We start from the raw sequence: 20,022 nt of genomic DNA, 5'->3' as shown, positions 1-20,022 counted from the left end.
TCATTGTGTGGGGAAGGTGTTTCATTGGGTGCGGAAGGTGTTTCAGTGTGGAGGGAAGGGGTTTCAGTGTGTGCGGAAGGGGTTTCAGTGTGTGGGGAAGGGGTTTCAGTATGTGGGGAATTGTTTAACTGTTTGCGGAAGGGGTTTCAGTGTGTGGGGAAGGTGTTTCAGTGTGTGGGGAAGGGGTTTCAGTGTGTGGTGAAGGGGTTTCAGTGTGTGGGGAAGGGTTTTAGTGTGTGGGGAAGGGTTTTCAACTGTAGGGAAGGGGTTTCAGTTTGTGGGGAAGGGGTTTCAGTGTTTGGGGAAGTGTTTGTGTGTGTGGGGAAGGGTTACATTGCGTGGGGACGGGGTTTCAGTGTGTGGGGATGGGTTTCAGTGTGTGCGGAAGGGGCTACCGTGTGTGGGGAAGGTGTTTCAGAGTGTGGGGATGTGTTTCATTGTGTGGGGAAGGGGTTTCAGTGTGTTTGGCAGGGGTTTCTGCGTGTGGGGTAGGGTTTCAGTGTGTGGGGATGGGTTTCAGTGTGTGGGAAGTGGTTTCAGGGTGTGGGGAAGGGGTTTCAGTGTTTGGGGAAGGGGTTTCAGTGTGTGGGGAAGGTGTTACACTGTGTGGGGAAGGGGTTTCAGAGTGTCGGGATGGGTTTCAGTGTGTGGGGAATGGGTTTCAGTGAATGGGGAAGGGGTTACAGAGTGTGGGGAAGGGTTTCAGTGTGGGGGGAATGGGTTTCAGTGTTTCGGGAAGGGGTTTCAGTGTGTGGGGATGTGTTTCAGTGTGTGGGGAAGGTGTTTCAGTGTGTGCGGAAGGTTTTTCAGTGTATGGGGAAGGGGTTTCAGAGTGTGGGGAAGGTGTTTCAGTGTGTGGGGAAGGTGTTTCAGAGTGTGAGCGGAAGGGGTTTCACTGTGTGCGGAAGAGATTTCAGTGTGTGGTGAAGGGGTTTCAGTATGTGGGGAAGGTGTTTCAGTGTGTGCGGAAAGGGTTTCAGTGTTTGGGGAAGGGGTTTCTGTGTGTGGGGATGTGTTTCAGTGTGTGGTTAAGGAGTTTCAGTCTGTGGGGAAGGGATTCATGGTGTGCGGAAGGTGTTTCAGTGTGTGGGGAAAGTTTTCAGTGTGTGGGGATGTGTTTCAGTGTGTGAGGAAGGGGTTTCAGTGTGTGGGGATGTGTTTCAGTGTGTGGGGAAGGGGTTTCAGGGTGTGGGGAAGGTGTTTCAGTTTGTGGGAAAGGTGTTTCAGTGTGTGCGGAAGGGGTTTCAGTGTGTGCGGAAGGGGTTTCAGTGTGTGGGGAAGGGGTTTCAGTATGTGGTGAAGGTGTTTCAGTGTGTGCGGAATGGGTTTCAGTGTGTGGGGAAGGGGTTTCTGTGTGTAGGGATGTGTTTCAGTGTGTGGGGAAGGTGTTTCAGTGTGTGGGGAAGGGATTCAAGGTATGCGGAAGGTGTTTCAGTGTGTGGGGAAGCTTTTCAGTGTGTGGGGATGTGTTTCAGTGTGTGGGGAAGGCGTTTCAGTGTGTGGGGATGTGTTTCAGTGTGTGGGGAAGGATTATCAGTGTGTGGGGATGTGTTTCAGTGTGTGGGAAAGGTGCTTCAGTGTGTTGGGAAGGGTTTCACTGTGTGCGGAAGGGGTTTCAGTGTGTGGGGAAGTGGTTTCAGTGTGTGGGGAAGATGTTTCAGTGTATGCGGTTGTTGTTTCAGTGTGTGGGGAAGGGGGTTTCAGTGTGTGCGGAAGGTGTTTCAGTGTGTGGGGAAGGTGTTTCATTGTGTGAGGAAGGGGTTTCAGTATGTGGGGAAGGGGATTCAGTGTGTGGGGAAGATGTGTCATTGTGTGGGGAAGGTGTTTCATTGGGTGTGGAAGGTGTTTCAGTGTGTAGGGAAGGGGTTTCAGTGTGTGGGGAAGGGATTTCAGTGTGTGGGGAAGGGGTTACAGTATGTGGGGAATTGTTTAACTGTGTGCGGAAGGGGTTTCAGTGTGTGAGGAAGGGGTATCAGTGTGTGGGGAAGTGGTTTCAGTGTGTGCGGAAGGGGTTTCAGAGTGTGGGGAAGGGGTTCAGTGTGGGGGGAATGTCTTCAGTGTGTGGGGAAGGGGTTTCGGTGTGTGGGGATGTGTTTCAGTGTGTGGGGAAGGTGTTTCAGTGTGTGCAGAAGATGTTTCAGTGTGTGCGGAAGGGGTTTCAGAGTGTGGGGAAGGTGTTTCAGTTTGTGGGAAAGGTGTTTCAGTGTGTGCGGAAGGGGTTTCAGTGTATGCGGAAGGGGTTTCAGTGTGTGGGGAAGGGGTTTCAGTTTGTGGTGAAGGTGTTTCAGTGTGTGCGGAAGGGGTTTCAGTGTTTGGGGAAGGGGTTTCTGTGTGTAGGGATGTGTTTCAGTGTGTGGGGACGGTGTTTCAGTGTGTGGGGAAGGGATTCAAGGTATGCGGAAGGTGTTTCAGTGTGTGGGGAAGATTTTCAGTGTGTGGGGATGTGTTTCAGTGTGTGGGGAAGGGGTTTCAGTGTGTGGGGATGTGTTTCAGTGTGTGGGGAAGGGGTTTCAGTGTGTGGGGATGTGTTTCAGTGTGTGGGCAAGGTGCTTCAGTGTGTTGGGAAAGGTTTCACTGTGTGCGGAAGGGGTTTTAGTGTGTGGGGAAGTGGTTTCAGTGTGTGGGGAAGATGTTTCAGTGTGTGCGGAAGGGGTTTCAGTGTGTGGGAAAAGGGTTTCAGTGTGTGGGGAAGGGGTTTCAGTGTGTGCGGAAGGTGTTTCATTGTGTGGGGAAGGGGTTTCTGTGTGTGGGGAAGGTGTGTCATTGTGTGCGGAAGGGGTTTCAGTATGTGGGGAAGGGGATTCAGTGTGTGGGGAAGGTGTTTCATTGTGTGGGGAAGGTGTTTCATTGGGTGCGGAAGGTGTTTCAGTGTGGAGGGAAGGGGTTTCAGTGTGTGCGGAAGGGGTTTCAGTGTGTGGGGAAGGGGTTTCAGTATGTGGGGAATTGTTTAACTGTTTGCGGAAGGGGTTTCAGTGTGTGGGGAAGGTGTTTCAGTGTGTGGGGAAGGGGTTTCAGTGTGTGGTGAAGGGGTTTCAGTGTGTGGGGAAGGGTTTTAGTGTGTGGGGAAGGGGTTTCAACTGTAGGGAAGGGGTTTCAGTTTGTGGGGAAGGGGTTTCAGTGTTTGGGGAAATGTTTCTGTGTGTGGGGAAGGGTTACATTGCGTGGGGACGGGGTTTCAGTGTGTGGGGATGGGTTTCAGTGTGTGCGGAAGGGGCTACAGTGTGTGGGGAAGGTGTTTCAGAGTGTGGGGATGTGTTTCATTGTGTGGGGAAGGGGTTTCAGTGTGTGGGGCAGGGGTTTCTGTGTGTGGGGTAGGTTTCAGTGTGTGGGGATGGGTTTCAGTGTGTGGGAAGTGGTTTCAGGGTGTGGGGAAGGGGTTTCAGTGTGTGGGGAAGGGGTTTCAGTGTGTGGGGAAGGTGTTACACTGTGTGGGGAAGGGGTTTCAGAGTGTCGGGATGGGTTTCAGTGTGTGGGGAATGGGTTTCAGTGAATGGGGAAGGGGTTACAGAGTGTGGGGAAGGGTTTCAGTGTGTGCGGAAGGGGTTTCAGTGTGTGGGGAAGGGGTTTCAGTTTGTGGTGAAGGTGTTTCAGTGTGTGCGGAAGGGGTTTCAGTGTTTGGGGAAGGGGTTTCTGTGTGTAGGGATGTGTTTCAGTGTGTGGGGTAGGTGTTTCAGTGTGTGGGGAAGGGATTCAAGGTATGCGGAAGGTGTTTCAGTGTGTGGGGAAGATTTTCAGTGTGTGGGGATGTGTTTCAGTGTGTGGGGAAGGGGTTTCAGTGTGTGGGGATGTGTTTCAGTGTGTGGGGAAGGGGTTTCAGTGTGTGGGGATGTGTTTCAGTGTGTGGGCAAGGTGCTTCAGTGTGTTGGGAAGGGTTTCACTGTGTGCGGAAGGGGTTTTAGTGTGTGGGGAAGTGGTTTCAGTGTGTGGGGAAGATGTTTCAGTGTGTGCGGAAGGGGTTTCAGTGTGTGGGAAAAGGGTTTCAGTGTGTGGGGAAGGGGTTTCAGTGTGTGCGGAAGGTGTTTCATTGTGTGGGGAAGGGGTTTCTGTGTGTGGGGAAGGTGTGTCATTGTGTGCGGAAGGGGTTTCAGTATGTGGGGAAGGGGATTCAGTGTGTGGGGAAGGTGTTTCATTGTGTGGGGAAGGTGTTTCATTGGGTGCGGAAGGTGTTTCAGTGTGGAGGGAAGGGGTTTCAGTGTGTGCGGAAGGGGTTTCAGTGTGTGGGGAAGGGGTTTCAGTATGTGGGGAATTGTTTAACTGTTTGCGGAAGGGGTTTCAGTGTGTGGGGAAGGTGTTTCAGTGTGTGGGGAAGGGGTTTCAGTGTGTGGTGAAGGGGTTTCAGTGTGTGGGGAAGGGTTTTAGTGTGTGGGGAAGGGGTTTCAACTGTAGGGAAGGGGTTTCAGTTTGTGGGGAAGGGGTTTCAGTGTTTGGGGAAGTGTTTGTGTGTGTGGGGAAGGGTTACATTGCGTGGGGACGGGGTTTCAGTGTGTGGGGATGGGTTTCAGTGTGTGCGGAAGGGGCTACAGTGTGTGGGGAAGGTGTTTCAGAGTGTGGGGATGTGTTTCATTGTGTGGGGAAGGGGTTTCAGTGTGTTTGGCAGGGGTTTCTGCGTGTGGGGTAGGGTTTCAGAGTGTGGGGATGGGTTTCAGTGTGTGGGAAGTGGTTTCAGGGTGTGGGGAAGGGGTTTCAGTGTTTGGGGAAGGGGTTTCAGTGTGTGGGGAAGGTGTTACACTGTGTGGGAAAGGGGTTTCAGAGTGTCGGGATGGGTTTCAGTGTGTGGGGAATGGGTTTCAGTGAATGGGGAAGGGGTTACAGAGTGTGGGGAAGGGTTTCAGTGTGGGGGGAATGGGTTTCAGTGTTTCGGGAAGGGGTTTCAGTGTGTGGGGATGTGTTTCAGTGTGTGGGGAAGGTGTTTCAGTGTGTGCGGAAGGTTTTTCAGTGTATGGGGAAGGGGTTTCAGAGTGTGGGGAAGGTGTTTCAGTGTGTGGGGAAGGTGTTTCAGAGTGTGAGCGGAAGGGGTTTCACTGTGTGCGGAAGAGATTTCAGTGTGTGGTGAAGGGGTTTCAGTATGTGGGGAAGGTGTTTCAGTGTGTGCGGAAAGGGTTTCAGTGTTTGGGGAAGGGGTTTCTGTGTGTGGGGATGTGTTTCAGTGTGTGGTTAAGGAGTTTCAGTCTGTGGGGAAGGGATTCATGGTGTGCGGAAGGTGTTTCAGTGTGTGGGGAAAGTTTTCAGTGTGTGGGGATGTGTTTCAGTGTGTGAGGAAGGGGTTTCAGTGTGTGGGGATGTGTTTCAGTGTGTGGGGAAGGGGTTTCAGAGTGTGGGCAAGGTGTTTCAGTTTGTGGGAAAGGTGTTTCAGTGTGTGCGGAAGGGGTTTCAGTGTGTGCGGAAGGGGTTTCAGTGTGTGGGGAAGGGGTTTCAGTATGTGGTGAAGGTGTTTCAGTGTGTGCGGAAGGGGTTTCAGTGTGTGGGGAAGGGGTTTCTGTGTGTAGGGATGTGTTTCAGTGTGTGGGGAAGGTGTTTCAGTGTGTGGGGAAGGGATTCAAGGTATGCGGAAGGTGTTTCAGTGTGTGGGGAAGCTTTTCAGTGTGTGGTGAAGGGGTTTCAGTATGTGGGGAAGGTGTTTCAGTGTGTGGGGATGTGTTTCAGTGAGTGGGGAAGGATTATCAGTGTGTGGGGATGTGTTTCAGTGTGTGGGAAAGGTGCTTCAGTGTGTTGGGAAGGGTTTCACTGTGTGCGGAAGGGGTTTCAGTGTGTGGGGAAGTGGTTTCAGTGTGTGGGGAAGATGTTTCAGTGTATGCGGTTGTTGTTTCAGTGTGTGGGGAAGGGGGTTTCAGTGTGTGCGGAAGGTGTTTCAGTGTGTGGGGAAGGTGTTTCATTGTGTGAGGAAGGGGTTTCAGTATGTGGGGAAGGGGATTCAGTGTGTGGGGAAGATGTGTCATTGTGTGGGGAAGGTGTTTCATTGGGTGTGGAAGGTGTTTCAGTGTGTAGGGAAGGGGTTTCAGTGTGTGGGGAAGGGATTTCAGTGTGTGGGGAAGGGGTTACAGTATGTGGGGAATTGTTTAACTGTGTGCGGAAGGGGTTTCAGTGTGTGGGGAAGGGGTATCAGTGTGTGGGGAAGTGGTTTCAGTGTGTGCGGAAGGGGTTTCAGAGTGTGGGGAAGGGGTTCAGTGTGGGGGGAATGTCTTCAGTGTGTGGGGAAGGGGTTTCGGTGTGTGGGGATGTGTTTCAGTGTGTGGGGAAGGTGTTTCAGTGTGTGCAGAAGATGTTTCAGTGTGTGCGGAAGGGGTTTCAGAGTGTGGGGATGTGTTTCAGTTTGTGGGAAAGGTGTTTCAGTGTGTGCGGAAGGGGTTTCAGTGTATGCGGAAGGGGTTTCAGTGTGTGGGGAAGGGGTTTCAGTTTGTGGTGAAGGTGTTTCAGTGTGTGCGGAAGGGGTTTCAGTGTTTGGGGAAGGGGTTTCTGTGTGTAGGGATGTGTTTCAGTGTGTGGGGACGGTGTTTCAGTGTGTGGGGAAGGGATTCAAGGTATGCGGAAGGTGTTTCAGTGTGTGGGGAAGATTTTCAGTGTGTGGGGATGTGTTTCAGTGTGTGGGGAAGGGGTTTCAGTGTGTGGGGATGTGTTTCAGTGTGTGGGGAAGGGGTTTCAGTGTGTGGGGATGTGTTTCAGTGTGTGGGCAAGGTGCTTCAGTGTGTTGGGAAAGGTTTCACTGTGTGCGGAAGGGGTTTTAGTGTGTGGGGAAGTGGTTTCAGTGTGTGGGGAAGATGTTTCAGTGTGTGCGGAAGGGGTTTCAGTGTGTGGGAAAAGGGTTTCAGTGTGTGGGGAAGGGGTTTCAGTGTGTGCGGAAGGTGTTTCATTGTGTGGGGAAGGGGTTTCTGTGTGTGGGGAAGGTGTGTCATTGTGTGCGGAAGGGGTTTCAGTATGTGGGGAAGGGGATTCAGTGTGTGGGGAAGGTGTTTCATTGTGTGGGGAAGGTGTTTCATTGGGTGCGGAAGGTGTTTCAGTGTGGAGGGAAGGGGTTTCAGTGTGTGCGGAAGGGGTTTCAGTGTGTGGGGAAGGGGTTTCAGTATGTGGGGAATTGTTTAACTGTTTGTGGAAGGGGTTTCAGTGTGTGGGGAAGGTGTTTCAGTGTGTGGGGAAGGGGTTTCAGTGTGTGGTGAAGGGGTTTCAGTGTGTGGGGAAGGGTTTTAGTGTGTGGGGAAGGGGTTTCAACTGTAGGGAAGGGGTTTCAGTTTGTGGGGAAGGGGTTTCAGTGTTTGGGGAAATGTTTCTGTGTGTGGGGAAGGGTTACATTGCGTGGGGACGGGGTTTCAGTGTGTGGGGATGGGTTTCAGTGTGTGCGGAAGGGGCTACAGTGTGTGGGGAAGGTGTTTCAGAGTGTGGGGATGTGTTTCATTGTGTGGGGAAGGGGTTTCAGTGTGTGGGGCAGGGGTTTCTGTGTGTGGGGTAGGTTTCAGTGTGTGGGGATGGGTTTCAGTGTGTGGGAAGTGGTTTCAGGGTGTGGGGAAGGGGTTTCAGTGTGTGGGGAAGGGGTTTCAGTGTGTGGGGAAGGTGTTACACTGTGTGGGGAAGGGGTTTCAGAGTGTCGGGATGGGTTTCAGTGTGTGGGGAATGGGTTTCAGTGAATGGGGAAGGGGTTACAGAGTGTGGGGAAGGGTTTCAGTGTGGGGGGAATGGGTTTCAGTGTTTCGGGAAGGGGTTTCAGTGTGTGGGGATGTGTTTCCGTGTGTGGGGAAGGTGTTTCAGTGTGTGCAGAAGGTGTTTCAGTGTATGGGGAAGGGGTTTCAGAGTGTGGGGAAGGTGTTTCAGTGTGTGGGGAAGGTGTTTCAGTGTGTGCGGAAGGGGTTTCAGTGTGTGCGGAAGAGATTTCAGTGTGTGGTGAAGGGGTTTCAGTATGTGGGGAAGGTGTTTCAGTGTGTGCGGAAGGGGTTTCAGTGTTTGGGGAAGGGGTTTCTGTGTGTGGGGATGTGTTTCAGTGTGTGGGGAAGGGGTTTCAGTCTGTGGGGAAGGGATTCATGGTGTGCGGAAGGTGTTTCAGTGTGTGGGGAAAGTTTTCAGTGTGTGGGGATGTGTTTCAGTGTGTGAGGAAGGGGTTTCAGTGTGTGGGGATGTGTTTCAGTGTGTGGCGAAGGGGTTTCAGAGTGTGGGGAAGGTGTTTCAGTTTGTGGGAAAGGTGTTTCAGTGTGTGCGGAAGGGGTTTCAGTGTGTGTGGAAGGGGTTTCAGTGTGTGGGGAAGGGGTTTCAGTATGTGGTGAAGGTGTTTCAGTGTGTGCGGAAGGGGTTTCAGTGTGTGGGGAAGGGGTTTCTGTGTGTAGGGATGTGTTTCAGTGTGTGGGGAAGGTGTTTCAGTGTGTGGGGAAGGGATTCAAGGTATGCGGAAGGTGTTTCAGTGTGTGGGGAAGCTTTTCAGAGTGTGGGGATGTGTTTCAGTGTGTGGGGAAGGCGTTTCAGTGTGTGGGGATGTGTTTCAGTGTGTGGGGAAGGGGTGTCAGTGTGTGGGGATGTGTTTCAGTGTGTGGGAAAGGTGCTTCAGTGTGTTGGGAAGCGTTTCACAGTGTGCGGAAGGGGTTTCAGTGTGTGGGGAAGTGGTTTCAGTGTGTGGGGAAGATGTTTCAGTGTATGCGGAAGTGGTTTCAGTGTGTGGGGAAGGGGTTTCAGTGTGTGCGGAAGGTGTTTCAGTGTGTGGGGAAGGTGTTTCATTGTGTGCGGAAGGGGTTTCAGTATGTGGGGAAGGGGATTCAGTGTGTGGGGAAGATGTTTCATTGTGTGGGGAAGGTGTTTCATTGGGTGTGGAAGGTGTTTCAGTGTGTAGGGAAGGGGTTTCAGTGTGTGGGGAAGGGATTTCAGTGTGTGGGGAAGGGGTTTCAGTATGTGGGGAATTGTTTAACTGTGTGCGGAAGGGGTTTCAGTGTGTGGGGAAGGTGTTTCAGTGTGTGGGGAAGGGGTTTCACTATGTGGGGAATGGGTTTCAGTGAGTGGGGAAGGGTTTCAGTGTGTGGGGAAGGGGTATCAGTGTGTGGGGAAATGGTTTCAGTGTGTGCGGAAGGGGTTTCAGAGTGTGAGGAAGGGGTTCAGTGTGGGGGGAATGTCTTCAGTGTGTGGGGAAGGGGTTTCAGTGTGTGGGGATGTGTTTCAGTGTGTGGGGAAGGTGTTTCAGTGTGTGCAGAAGATGTTTCAGTGTGTGCGGAAGGGGTTTCAGAGTGTGGGGAAGGTGTTTCAGTTTGTGGGAAAGGTGTTTCAGTGTGTGCGGAAGGGGTTTCAGTGTGTGCGGAAGGGGTTTCAGTGTGTGGGGAAGGGGTTTCAGTTTGTGGTGAAGGTGTTTCAGTGTGTGCGGAAGGGGTTTCAGTGTTTGGGGAAGGGGTTTCTGTGTGTAGGGATGTGTTTCAGTGTGTGGGGAAGGTGTTTCAGTGTGTGGGGAAGGGATTCAAGGTATGCGGAAGGTGTTTCAGTGTGTGGGGAAGATTTTCAGTGTGTGGGGATGTGTTTCAGTGTGTGGGGAAGGGGTTTCAGTGTGTGGGGATGTGTTTCAGTGTGTGGGGAAGGGGTTTCAGTGTGTGGGGATGTGTTTCAGTGTGTGGGCAAGGTGCTTCATTGTGTTGGGAAGATGTTTCAGTGTATGCGGAAGTGGTTTCAGTGTGTGGGGAAGGGGTTTCAGTGTGTGCGGAAGGTGTTTCAGTGTGTGGGGAAGGTGTTTCATTGTGTGCGGAAGGGGTTTCAGTGTGTGGGGAAGGGGATTCAGTGTGTGGGGAAGATGTTTCATTGTGTGGGGAAGGTGTTTCATTGGGTGTGGAAGGTGTTTCAGTGTGTAGGGAAGGGGTTTCAGTGTGTGGGGAAGGGATTTCAGTGTGTGGGGAAGGGGTTTCAGTGTGTGGGGATGTGTTTCAGTGTGTGGGGAAGGGGTTTCAGTGTGTGGGGATGTGTTTCAGTGTGTGGGCAAGGTGCTTCAGTGTGTTGGGAAGGGTTTCACTGTGTGCGGAAGGGGTTTTAGTGTGTGGGGAAGTGGTTTCAGTGTGTGGGGAAGATGTTTCAGTGTGTGCGGAAGGGGTTTCAGTGTGTGGGAAAAGGGTTTCAGTGTGTGTGGAAGGGGTTTCAGTGTGTGCGCAAGGTGTTTCAGTGTGTGGGGAAGGGGTTTCTGTGTGTGGGGAAGGTGTGTCATTGTGTGCGGAAGGGGTTTCAGTATGTGGGGAAGGGGATTCAGTGTGTGGGGAAGGTGTTTCATTGTGTGGGGAAGGTGTTTCATTGGGTGCGGAAGGTGTTTCAGTGTGGAGGGAAGGGGTTTCAGTGTGTGCGGAAGGGGTTTCAGTGTGTGGGGAAGGTGTTTCAGTGTGTGGGGAAGGGGTTTCAGTGTGTGGTGAAGGGGTTTCAGTGTGTGGGGAAGGGTTTTAGTGTGTGGGGAAGGGGTTTCAACTGTAGGGAAGGGGTTTCAGTTTGTGGGGAAGGGGTTTCAGTGTTTGGGGAAGTGTTTCTGTGTGTGGGGAAGGGTTACATTGCGTGGGGACGGGGTTTCAGTGTGTGGGGATGGGTTTCAGTGTGTGCGGAAGGGGCTACAGTGTGTGGGGCAGGGGTTTCTGTGTGTGGGGTAGGGTTTCAGTGTGTGGGGATGGGTTTCAGTGTGTGGGAAGTGGGTTCAGGGTGTGGGGAAGGGGTTTCAGTGTGTGGGGAAGGGGTTTCAGTGCGTGGGGAAGGTGTTACACTGTTTGGGGAAGGGGTTTCAGAGTGTCGGGAAGGGTTTCAGTGTGTGGGGAATGGGTTTCAGTGAATGGGGAAGGGGTTACAGAGTGTGTGCAAGGGTTTCAGTGTGGGGGGAATGGGTTGCAGTGTTTCGGGAAGGGGTTTCAGTGTGTGGGGATGTGTTTCAGTGTGTGGGGAAGGTGTTTCAGTGTGTGCGGAAGGTGTTTCAGTGTATGGGGAAGGGGTTTCAGAGTGTGGGGAAGGTGTTTCAGTGTGTGGGGAAGGTGTTTCAGTGTGTGCGGAAGGGGTTTCAGTGTGTGCGGAAGAGATTTCAGTGTGTGGTGAAGGGGTTTCAGTATGTGGGGAAGGTGTTTCACTGTGTGCGGAAGGGGTTTCAGTGTTTGGGGAAGGGGTTTCTGTGTGTGGGGATGTGTTTCAGTGTGTGGGGAAGGGGTTTCAGTCTGTGGGGAAGGGATTCATGGTGTGCGGAAGGTGTTTCAGTGTGTGGGGAAAGTTTTCAGTGTGTGGGGATGTGTTTCAGTGTGTGAGGAAGGGGTTTCAGTGTGTGGGGATATGTTTCAGTGTGTGGGGAAGGGGTTTCAGTTTGTGGGAAAGGTGTTTCAGTGTGTGCGGAAGGGGTTTCAGTGTGTGCGGAAGGGGTTTCAGTGTGTGGGGAAGGGGTTTCAGTATGTGGTGAAGGTGTTTCAGTGTGTGCGGAAGGGGTTTCAGTGTGTGGGGAATGGGTTTCTGTGTGTAGGGATGTGTTTCAGTATGTGGTGAAGGTGTTTCAGTGTGTGGGGAAGGGGTTTCAGTGTGTGGGGAAGGTGTTTCAGTGTGTGGGGAAGGGGTTTCAGTGTGTGGGGAAGGGGTTTCAGTGTGTGGGGAAGGTGTTTCAATGTCTGGGGAAGGTATTTCAGTGTGTGGGGAAGGTGTTTCAGTGTGTGGGGAAGGTGTTTCAGTGTGCGGGGAGGGTGTTTCTGTGTGTGGGGATGTGTTTCAGTGTGTGGGGATGTGTTTCAGTGTGTGGGGAAGGGTTTCAGTGTGTGGGGAAGTTGTTTCAGTGTGCGGGGATGGGTTTCAGTGTGTGGGGAAGGGGTTTCAGTGTGTGGGCATGGGTTTCAGTGTTTGCGGAAGGGGTTTCAGTGTGTGGGAAAGGTGTTTCAGAGTGTGGGGATGTGTTTAGGTGTGTGGGGAATGGCTTTCAGTATGTGGGGAAGGGGTTTCAGTGAGTGGTGGTGGGGTACAGTGTGTGGGGATGGGTTTTAGTGTGTGGGGATGGGTTGTAGTGTGTGCGGAAGGGGATTCAGTGTGTGGGTAATGTGTTTCAGTGTGTGGAAGTGGTTTCAGTGTGTGGGGAATGTGTTTCAGTGTGTGTGAAAGGTGTTTCAGTGTGTGGGGAAGGTGTTTCGGTGTGTGGGGAAGGTGTTTCAGTGTGTGGGGATGTGTGTCAATGTGTGGGGACTGTGTTTCAGTGGGTGGGGAAGGGTTTCAGTTTGTGGGGAAGGTGTTTCAGTGTGTGGGGATGGGTTTCAGTGTGTGGGGATGGGTTTAAGTGTGTGGGGATGGGGTTCAGTGTGTGCGGAAGGGGTTTCAGTGTGCGGGGAAGGTGTTTCAGTGTGTGGGGATGGGTTTCAGTGTGTGGGGATGGGTTTCAGTGTGTCGGGATGGGTTTCAGTGTGTGCGGAAGGGGTTTCAGTGTGTGGGGAAGTTGTTTCAGTGTGTGGGGATGGGTGTCAGTGTGTGGGGACGGAATTCAGTGTGTGTGGAAGGAGTTACAGTGTGTGGGGAAGGTGTTTCAGTGTGTGGGGATGGGTTTCAGTGTGTGGGGATGGGTTTCAGTGTGTCGGGATGGGTTTCAGTGAGTGCGGAAGGGGTTTCAGTGTGTGCGGAAGGTGTTTCAGTGTGTGGGGATGGGTTTCAGTTTGTGGGGATGGAATTCAGTGTGTGTGGAAGGAGTATCAGTGTGTGGGGACGGGGTTTCAGTGTGTGGGGAAGGGGTTTCAGTGTCTGGGGATGGTTTTCAGTGTGTGGGGAAGGGGTTTCAGTGTGTGGGGATAGGTTTCAGTGTGTGTGGAAGGGGAATAAGTGCGTGGGGAAGCTGTTTCAGTGTGTGGGGAAGGGGTTTCAGTGTGTGGGGAAGGGGTTTCAGTGTGTGGGGAAGGTGTTTCAGTGTGTGGGGAAGGGGTTTCAGAGTGTGGGGAAGGGTTTCAGTGTGTGGGGAAGGGGTTTCAGGATGTGGGGAAGGGGTTTCAGAGTGTGGGGAATGGTTTCAATGTGGGGGAAGGGGATTCAGTGTGTGGGGAAGGGGATTCAGTGTGTGTGGAAGGCGTTTCAGTGTGTGGGGATGTGTTTAAGTGTGTGTGTGGAAGAGTTTTCAGTGTGTGGGGAAGGTGTTTCAGTGTGTGGGGAAGGGTTTAACTGTGTGCGGAAGGGGTTTCAGTGTGTGGGGAAGGGGTTTCAGTGTGTGTGGAAGGTGTTTCAGTGTGTGGGGAAGGTGTTTCAGTGTGTGGGAAAGGGGTATCGGTATGTGGGGAAGGGGTTTCAGTGTGTGGGGAAGGGGTTTCAGTGTGTGGGGATGAGTTTCAGTGTGTGAGGAAGGGGTTTCAGTGTGTGGGGAAGGGTTTCACTGTGAGAGGAATGGGTTTCATTGTGTGGGGAAGGTGTTTCAGTGTGTGGGGAAAGTGTTTCAGAGTGTGGGGATGTACTTCAGAGTGTGGGGAAGGGGTTTCATTGTGTGGGGATGTGTTTCAGTGTGTGGGGAAGGGGTTTCAGTGTGTGGGGAAGGGGTTTCAGTGTGTGGGGAAGGGGTTTCAGTGTCTGGGGAAGGTATTTCAGTGTGTGGGGAAGGTGTTTCAGTGTGTGGGGAAGGTGTTTCAGTGTGTGGGGAAGGTGTTTCTGTGTGTGGGGAAGGGGTTTCATTGTGTGGGGATGTGTTTCAGTGTGTGGGGAAGGGGTTTCAGTGTGTGGGGATGTGTTTCAGTGTGTGGGGAAGGGGTTTCAGTGTGTGGGGAAGGGTTTCACTGTGTGGGGAAGGGGTTTCTGTGTGTGGGGAAGGGGTTTCATTGTGTGGGGAAGGGCTTCAGTGTGTGGGGATAGGTTTCAGTGTGTGTGGAAGGGGAATAAGTGCGTGGGGAAGCTGTTTCAGTGTGTGGGGAAGGGGTTTCAGTGTTTGGGGAAGGGGTTTCAGTGTGTGGGGAAGGGGTTTCAGTGTTTGGGGAAGGGGTTTCAGTGTGTGGGGAAGGGGTTTCAGTGTGTGGGAAAGGGGTATCAGTATGTGGGGAAGGGGTTTCAGTGTGTGAGGAAGGTGTTTCATTGTGTGTGGAAGGGGTTTCAGTGTGTGCGGAAGGGGTTTCAGTGTGTGCGGAAGGGGTTTCAGTGTGTGGGGATGAGTTTCAGTGTGTGAGGAAGGGGTTTCAGTGTGTGGGGAAGGGTTTCACTGTGAGAGGAATGGGTTTCATTGTGTGGGGAAGGGGTTTCAGTGTGTGGGGAAAGTGTTTCAGAGTGTGGGGATGTACTTCAGCGTGTGGGGAAGGGGTTTCATTGTGTGAGGATGTGTTTCAGTGTGTGGGGAAGGGGTTTCAGTGTGTGGGGATGGGGTTTCAGTGTGTGGGGAAGGTGTTTCAATGTCTGGGGAAGGTATTTCAGTGTGTGGGGAAGGTGTTTCAGTGTGTGGGGAAGGTGTTTCAGTGTGCGGGGAAGGTGTTTCTGTGTGTGGGGATGTGTTTTAGTGTGTGGGGATGTGTTTCAGTGTGTGGGGAAGGGTTTCTGTGTGTGGGGAAGTTGTTTCAGTGTGCGGGGATGGGTTTCAGTGTGTGGGGATGGGTTTCAGTGTGTGGGCATGGGTTTCAGTGTTTGCGGAAGGGGTTTCAGTGTGTGGGAAAGGTGTTTCAGAGTGTGGGGATGTGTTTAGGTGTGTGGGGAATGGCTTTCAGTATGTGGGGAAGGGGTTTCAGTGAGTGGTGGTGGGGTACAGTGTGTGGGGATGGGTTTTAGTGTGTGGGGATGGGTTGTAGTGTATGCGGAAGGGGTTTCAGTGTGTGGGGAATGTGTTTCAGTGTGTGGAAGTGGTTTCAGTGCGTGGGGAATGAGTTTCAGTGTGTGTGAAAGGTGTTTCAGTGTGTGGGGAAGGTGTTTCAGTGTGTGGGGATGTGTGTCAATGTGTGGGGACTGTGTTTCAGTGGGTGGGGAAGGGTTTCAGTTTGTGGGGAAGGTGTTTCAGTGTGTGGGGATGGGTTTCAGTGTGTGGGGATGGGTTTCAGTGTGTGGGGATGGGGTTCAGTGTGTGCGGAAGGGGTATCAGTGTGCGGAGAAGGTGTTTCATTGTGTGGGGATGGGTTTCAGTGTGTGGGGATGGGTTTCAGTGTGTCGGGATGGGTTTCAGTGTGTGCGGAAGGGGTTTCAGTGTGTGGGGAAGTTGTTTCAGTGTGTGGGGATGGGTGTCAGTGTGTGGGGATGGAATTCAGTGTGTGTGGAAGGAGTTTCAGTGTGTGGGGAAGGTGTTTCAGTGTGTGGGGATGGGTTTCAGTGTGTGGGGATGGGTTTCAGTGTGTCGGGATGGGTTTCAGTGTGTGCGGAAGGGGTTTCAGTGTGTGGGGAAGGTGTTTCAGTGTGTGGGGATGGGTTTCAGTGTGTGGGGATGGAATTCAGTGTGTGTGGAAGGAGTATCAGTGTGTGGGGACGGGGTTTCAGTGTGTGGGGAAGGGGTTTCAGTGTCTGGGGATGGTTTTCAGTGTGTGGGGAAGGGGTTTCAGTGTGTGGGGATAGGTTTCAGTGTGTGTGGAAGGGGAATACGTGCGTGGGGAAGCTGTTTCAGTGTGTGGGGAAGGGGTTTCAGTGTGTGGGGAAGGGGTTTCAGTGTGTGGGGAAGGTGCTTCAGTGTGTGGGGAAGGGGTTTCAGAGTGTGGGGAAGGGTTTCAGTGTGTGGGGAAGGGGTTTCAGTATGTGGGGAAGGGGTTTCAGAGTGTGGGGAATGGTTTCAATGTGGGGGAAGGGGATTCAGTGTGTGGGGAAGGGGATTCAGTGTGTGTGGAAGGCGTTTCAGTGTGTGGGGATGTGTTTAAGTGTGTGTGTGGAAGGGGTTTCAGTGTGTGGGGAAGGTGTTTCAGTGTGTGGGGAAGGGTTTAACTGTGTGCGGAAGGGGTTTCAGTGTGTGGGGAAGGGGTTTCAGTGTGTGGGGAAGGTGTTTCAGTGTGTGGGGAAGGTGTTTCAGTGTGTGGGAAAGGGGTATCGGTATGTGGGGAAGGGGTTTCAGTGTGTGGGGAAGGGGTTTCAGTGTGTGGGGATGAGTTTCAGTGTGTGAGGAAGGGGTTTCAGTGTGTGGGGAAGGGTTTCACTGTGAGAGGAATGGGTTTCATTGTGTGGGGAAGGTGTTTCAGTGCGTGGGGAAAGTGTTTCAGAGTGTGGGGATGTACTTCAGAGTGTGGGGAAGGGGTTTCATTGTGTGGGGATGTGTTTCAGTGTGTGGGGAAGGGGTTTCAGTGTGTGGGGAAGGGGTTTCAGTGTGTGGGGAAGGGGTTTCAGTGTCTGGGGAAGGTATTTCAGTGTGTGGGGAAGGTGTTTCAGTGTGTGGGGAAGGTGTTTCAGTGTGTGGGGAAGGTGTTTCTGTGTGTGGGGATGTGTTTCAGTGTGTGGGGATGTGTTTCAGTGTGTGGGGAAGGGTTTCAGTGTGTGGGGAAGGTGTTTCAGTGTGTGGGGAAGGGTTTAACTGTGTGTGGAAGGGGTTTCAGTGTGTGGGGAAGGGGTTTCAGTGTTTGGGGAAGGTGTTTCAGTGTCTGGGGAAGGTTTTTCAGTGTGTGGGAAAGGGGTATCGGTATGTGGGGAAGGGGTTTCAGTGTGTGGGGAAGGGGTTTCAGTGTGTGGGGATGAGTTTCAGTGTGTGAGGAAGGGGTTTCAGTGTGTGGGGAAGCTTTTCACTGTGAGAGGAATGGGATTCATTGTGTGGGGAAGGTGTTTCAGTGCGTGGGGAAAGTGTTTCAGAGTGTGGGGATGTACGTCAGAGTGTGGGGAAGGGGTTTCATTGTGTGGGGATGTGTTTCAGTGTGTGGGGAAGGGGTTTCAGTGTGTGGGGAAGGGGTTTCAGTGTGTGGGGAAGGGGTTTCAGTGTCTGGGGAAGGTATTTCATTGTGTGGGGAAGGTGTTTCAGTGTGTGGGGAAGGTGTTTCAGTGTGTGGGGAAGGTGTTTCTTTGTGTGGGGATGTGTTTCAGTGTGTGGGGATGTGTTTCAGTGTGTGGGGAAGGGTTTCAGTGTGTGGGGAAGTTGTTTCAGTGTGCGGGGATGGGTTTCAGTGTGTGGGGATGGGTTTCAGTGTGTGGGCATGGGTTTCAGTGTTTGCGGAAGGGGTTTCAGTGTGTGGGGAAGGTGTTTCAGAGTGTGGGAATGTGTTTAGGTGTGTGGGGAAGGGCTTTCAGTGTGTGGGGAAGGGGTTTCAGTGTGTGGTGATGGGGTTTCAGTGTGTGGGGATGGGTTTTAGTGTGTGGGGATGGGTTTTAGTGTGTGCGGAAGGGGTTTCAGTGTGTGGGGAATGTGTTTCAGTGTGTGGAAGTGGTTTCAGTTTGTGGGGAATGGATTTCAGTGTGTGTGAAAGCTGTTTCAGTGTGTGGGGAAGGTGTTTCAGTGTGTGGGGAAGGTGTTTCAGTGTGTGGGGATGTGTGTCAATGTGTGGGGACTGTGTTTCAGTGGGTGGGGAAGGGTTTCAGTTTGTGTGGAAGGTGTTTCAGTGAGTGGGGATGGGTTTCAGTGTGTGGGGATGGGTTTCAGTGTGTGGGGATGGGTTTCAGTGTGTGCGGAAGGGGTTTCAGTGTGTGGGGAAGGTGTTTCAGTGAGTGGGGATGGGTTTCAGTGAGTCGGGATGGGTTTCAGTGTGTGCGGAAGGGGTTTCAGTGTGTGGGGAAGTTGTTTCAGTGTGTTTGGATGGGTGTCAGTGTGTGGGGATGGAATTCAGTGTGTGTGGAAGGAGTTTCAGTGTGTGGGGACGGTGTTTCAGTGTGTGGGGAAGGGGTTTCAGTGTCTGGGGATGGTTTTCAGTGTGTGGGGAAGGGGTTTCAGTGTGTTGGGATAGGTTTCAGTGTGTGTGGAAGGGGAATCAGTGCGTGGGGAAGCTGTTTCAGTGTGTGGGGAAGGGTTTTCAGTGTGTGGGGAAGGGGTTTCAGTGTGTGGGGAAGGTGCTTCAGTGTGTGGGGAAGGGGTTTCAGAGTGTGGGGAAGGGTTTCAGTGTGTGGGGAAGGGGTTTCAGTATGTGGGGAAGGGGTTTCAGAGTGTGTGGAATGGTTTCAATGTGGGGGAAGGGGATTCAGTGTGTGGGGAGGGGGATTCAGTGTGTGTGGAAGGCGTTTCAGTGTGTGGGGATGTGTTTAAGTGTGTGTGTGGAAGGGTTTTCAGTGTGTGGGGAAGGTGTTTCAGTGTGTGGGGAAGGGTTTAACAGTGTGCGGAAGGGGTTTCAGTGTGTGGGGAAGGTGTTTCAGTGTGTGGGAAAGGGGTATCAGTATGTGGGGAAGGAGTTTCAGTGTGAGGGGAAGGTGTTTCATTGTGTGTGGAAGGGGTTTCAGTGTGTGCGGAAGGGGTTTCAGTGTGTGGGGAAGGGGTTTCAATGTGTGGGGAAGGGTTTCACTGTGAGAGGAATGGGTTTCCTTGTGTGGGGAAGTGGTTTCAGTGTGTGGGGAAAGTGTTTCAGAGTGTCGGTATGTACTTCAGAGTGTAGGGAAGGGGTTTCATTGTGTGGGGATGTGTTTCAGTGTGTGGGGAAGGGGTTTCAGTGTGTGGGGATGTGTTTCAGTGTGTGGGGAAGGGGTTTCAGTGTGTGAGGAAGTGTTTCACTGTGTGCGGAAGGGGTTTCTGTGTGTGGGGAAGGGGTTTCATTGTGTGGGGAAGGGCTTCAGTGTGTGGGGAAGGGGTTTCAGTGTGTGGGGAAGGGGTTTCAGTGTGTGGAGAAGGGTTTCAGTGTGTGGGGAAGGGATTTCAGTGTGTGGGGAAGGGGTTTCTGTTTGTGGGGAAGGGTTTTCAGTGTGTGGGGAATTGTTTCTGTGTGTGGGGACGGGTTACAGTGTGTGGGGAAGCTGTTTCAGTGTGTGGGGAAGGGGTTTCATGTGTGTGGCGAAGTTGTTTCAGTGTGTGGGGAAGGTGTTTCAGTGTGTGGGGAAGGGGTTTCAGTGTGTGGGGAAGGTGTTTCAGTGTCTGGGGAAGGTATTTCAGTGTGTGGGGAAGGTGTTTCAGTGTGTGGGGAAGGTGTCTCAGTGTGTGGGGTAGGTGTTTCTGTGTGTGGGGATGTGTTTCAATGTGTGGGGAAGGCGTTTCAGTGTGTGGGGATGTGTTTCAGTGTGTGGGGAAGGGGTGTCAGTGTGTGGGGATGTGTTTCAGTGTGTGGGAAAGGTGCTTCAGTGTGTTGGGAAGCGTTTCACAGTGTGCGGAAGGGGTTTCAGTGTGTGGGGAAGTGGTTTCAGTGTGTGGGGAAGATGTTTCAGTGTATGCGGAAGTGGTTTCAGTGTGTGGGGAAGGGGTTTCAGTGTGTGCGGAAGGTGTTTCAGTGTGTGGGGAAGGTGTTTCATTGTGTGCGGAAGGGGTTTCAGTATGTGGGGAAGGGGATTCAGTGTGTGGGGAAGATGTTTCATTGTGTGGGGAAGGTGTTTCATTGGGTGTGGAAGGTGTTTCAGTGTGTAGGGAAGGGGTTTCAGTGTGTGGGGAAGGGATTTCAGTGTGTGGGGAAGGGGTTTCAGTATGTGGGGAATTGTTTAACTGTGTGCGGAAGGGGTTTCAGTGTGTGGGGAAGGTGTTTCAGTGTGTGGGGAAGGGGTTTCACTATGTGGGGAATGGGTTTCAGTGAGTGGGGAAGGGTTTCAGTGTGTGGGGAAGGGGTATCAGTGTGTGGGGAAATGGTTTCAGTGTGTGCGGAAGGGGTTTCAGAGTGTGAGGAAGGGGTTCAGTGTGGGGGGAATGTCTTCAGTGTGTGGGGAAGGGGTTTCAGTGTGTGGGGATGTGTTTCAGTGTGTGGGGAAGGTGTTTCAGTGTGTGCAGAAGATGTTTCAGTGTGTGCGGAAGGGGTTTCAGAGTGTGGGGAAGGTGTTTCAGTTTGTGGGAAAGGTGTTTCAGTGTGTGCGGAAGGGGTTTCAGTGTGTGCGGAAGGGGTTTCAGTGTGTGGGGAAGGGGTTTCAGTTTGTGGTGAAGGTGTTTCAGTGTGTGCGGAAGGGGTTTCAGTGTTTGGGGAAGGGGTTTCTGTGTGTAGGGATGTGTTTCAGTGTGTGGGGAAGGTGTTTCAGTGTGTGGGGAAGGGATTCAAGGTATGCGGAAGGTGTTTCAGTGTGTGGGGAAGATTTTCAGTGTGTGGGGATGTGTTTCAGTGTGTGGGGAAGGGGTTTCAGTGTGTGGGG

The sequence above is a fragment of the Heterodontus francisci genome, chromosome 35, assembly GCF_036365525.1.
Source record: "Heterodontus francisci isolate sHetFra1 chromosome 35, sHetFra1.hap1, whole genome shotgun sequence".
Taxonomy (NCBI): domain Eukaryota; kingdom Metazoa; phylum Chordata; class Chondrichthyes; order Heterodontiformes; family Heterodontidae; genus Heterodontus; species Heterodontus francisci.
The sequence above is the reverse complement of the archived record's forward strand: the minus strand, read 5'-3'. Positions refer to the sequence as shown.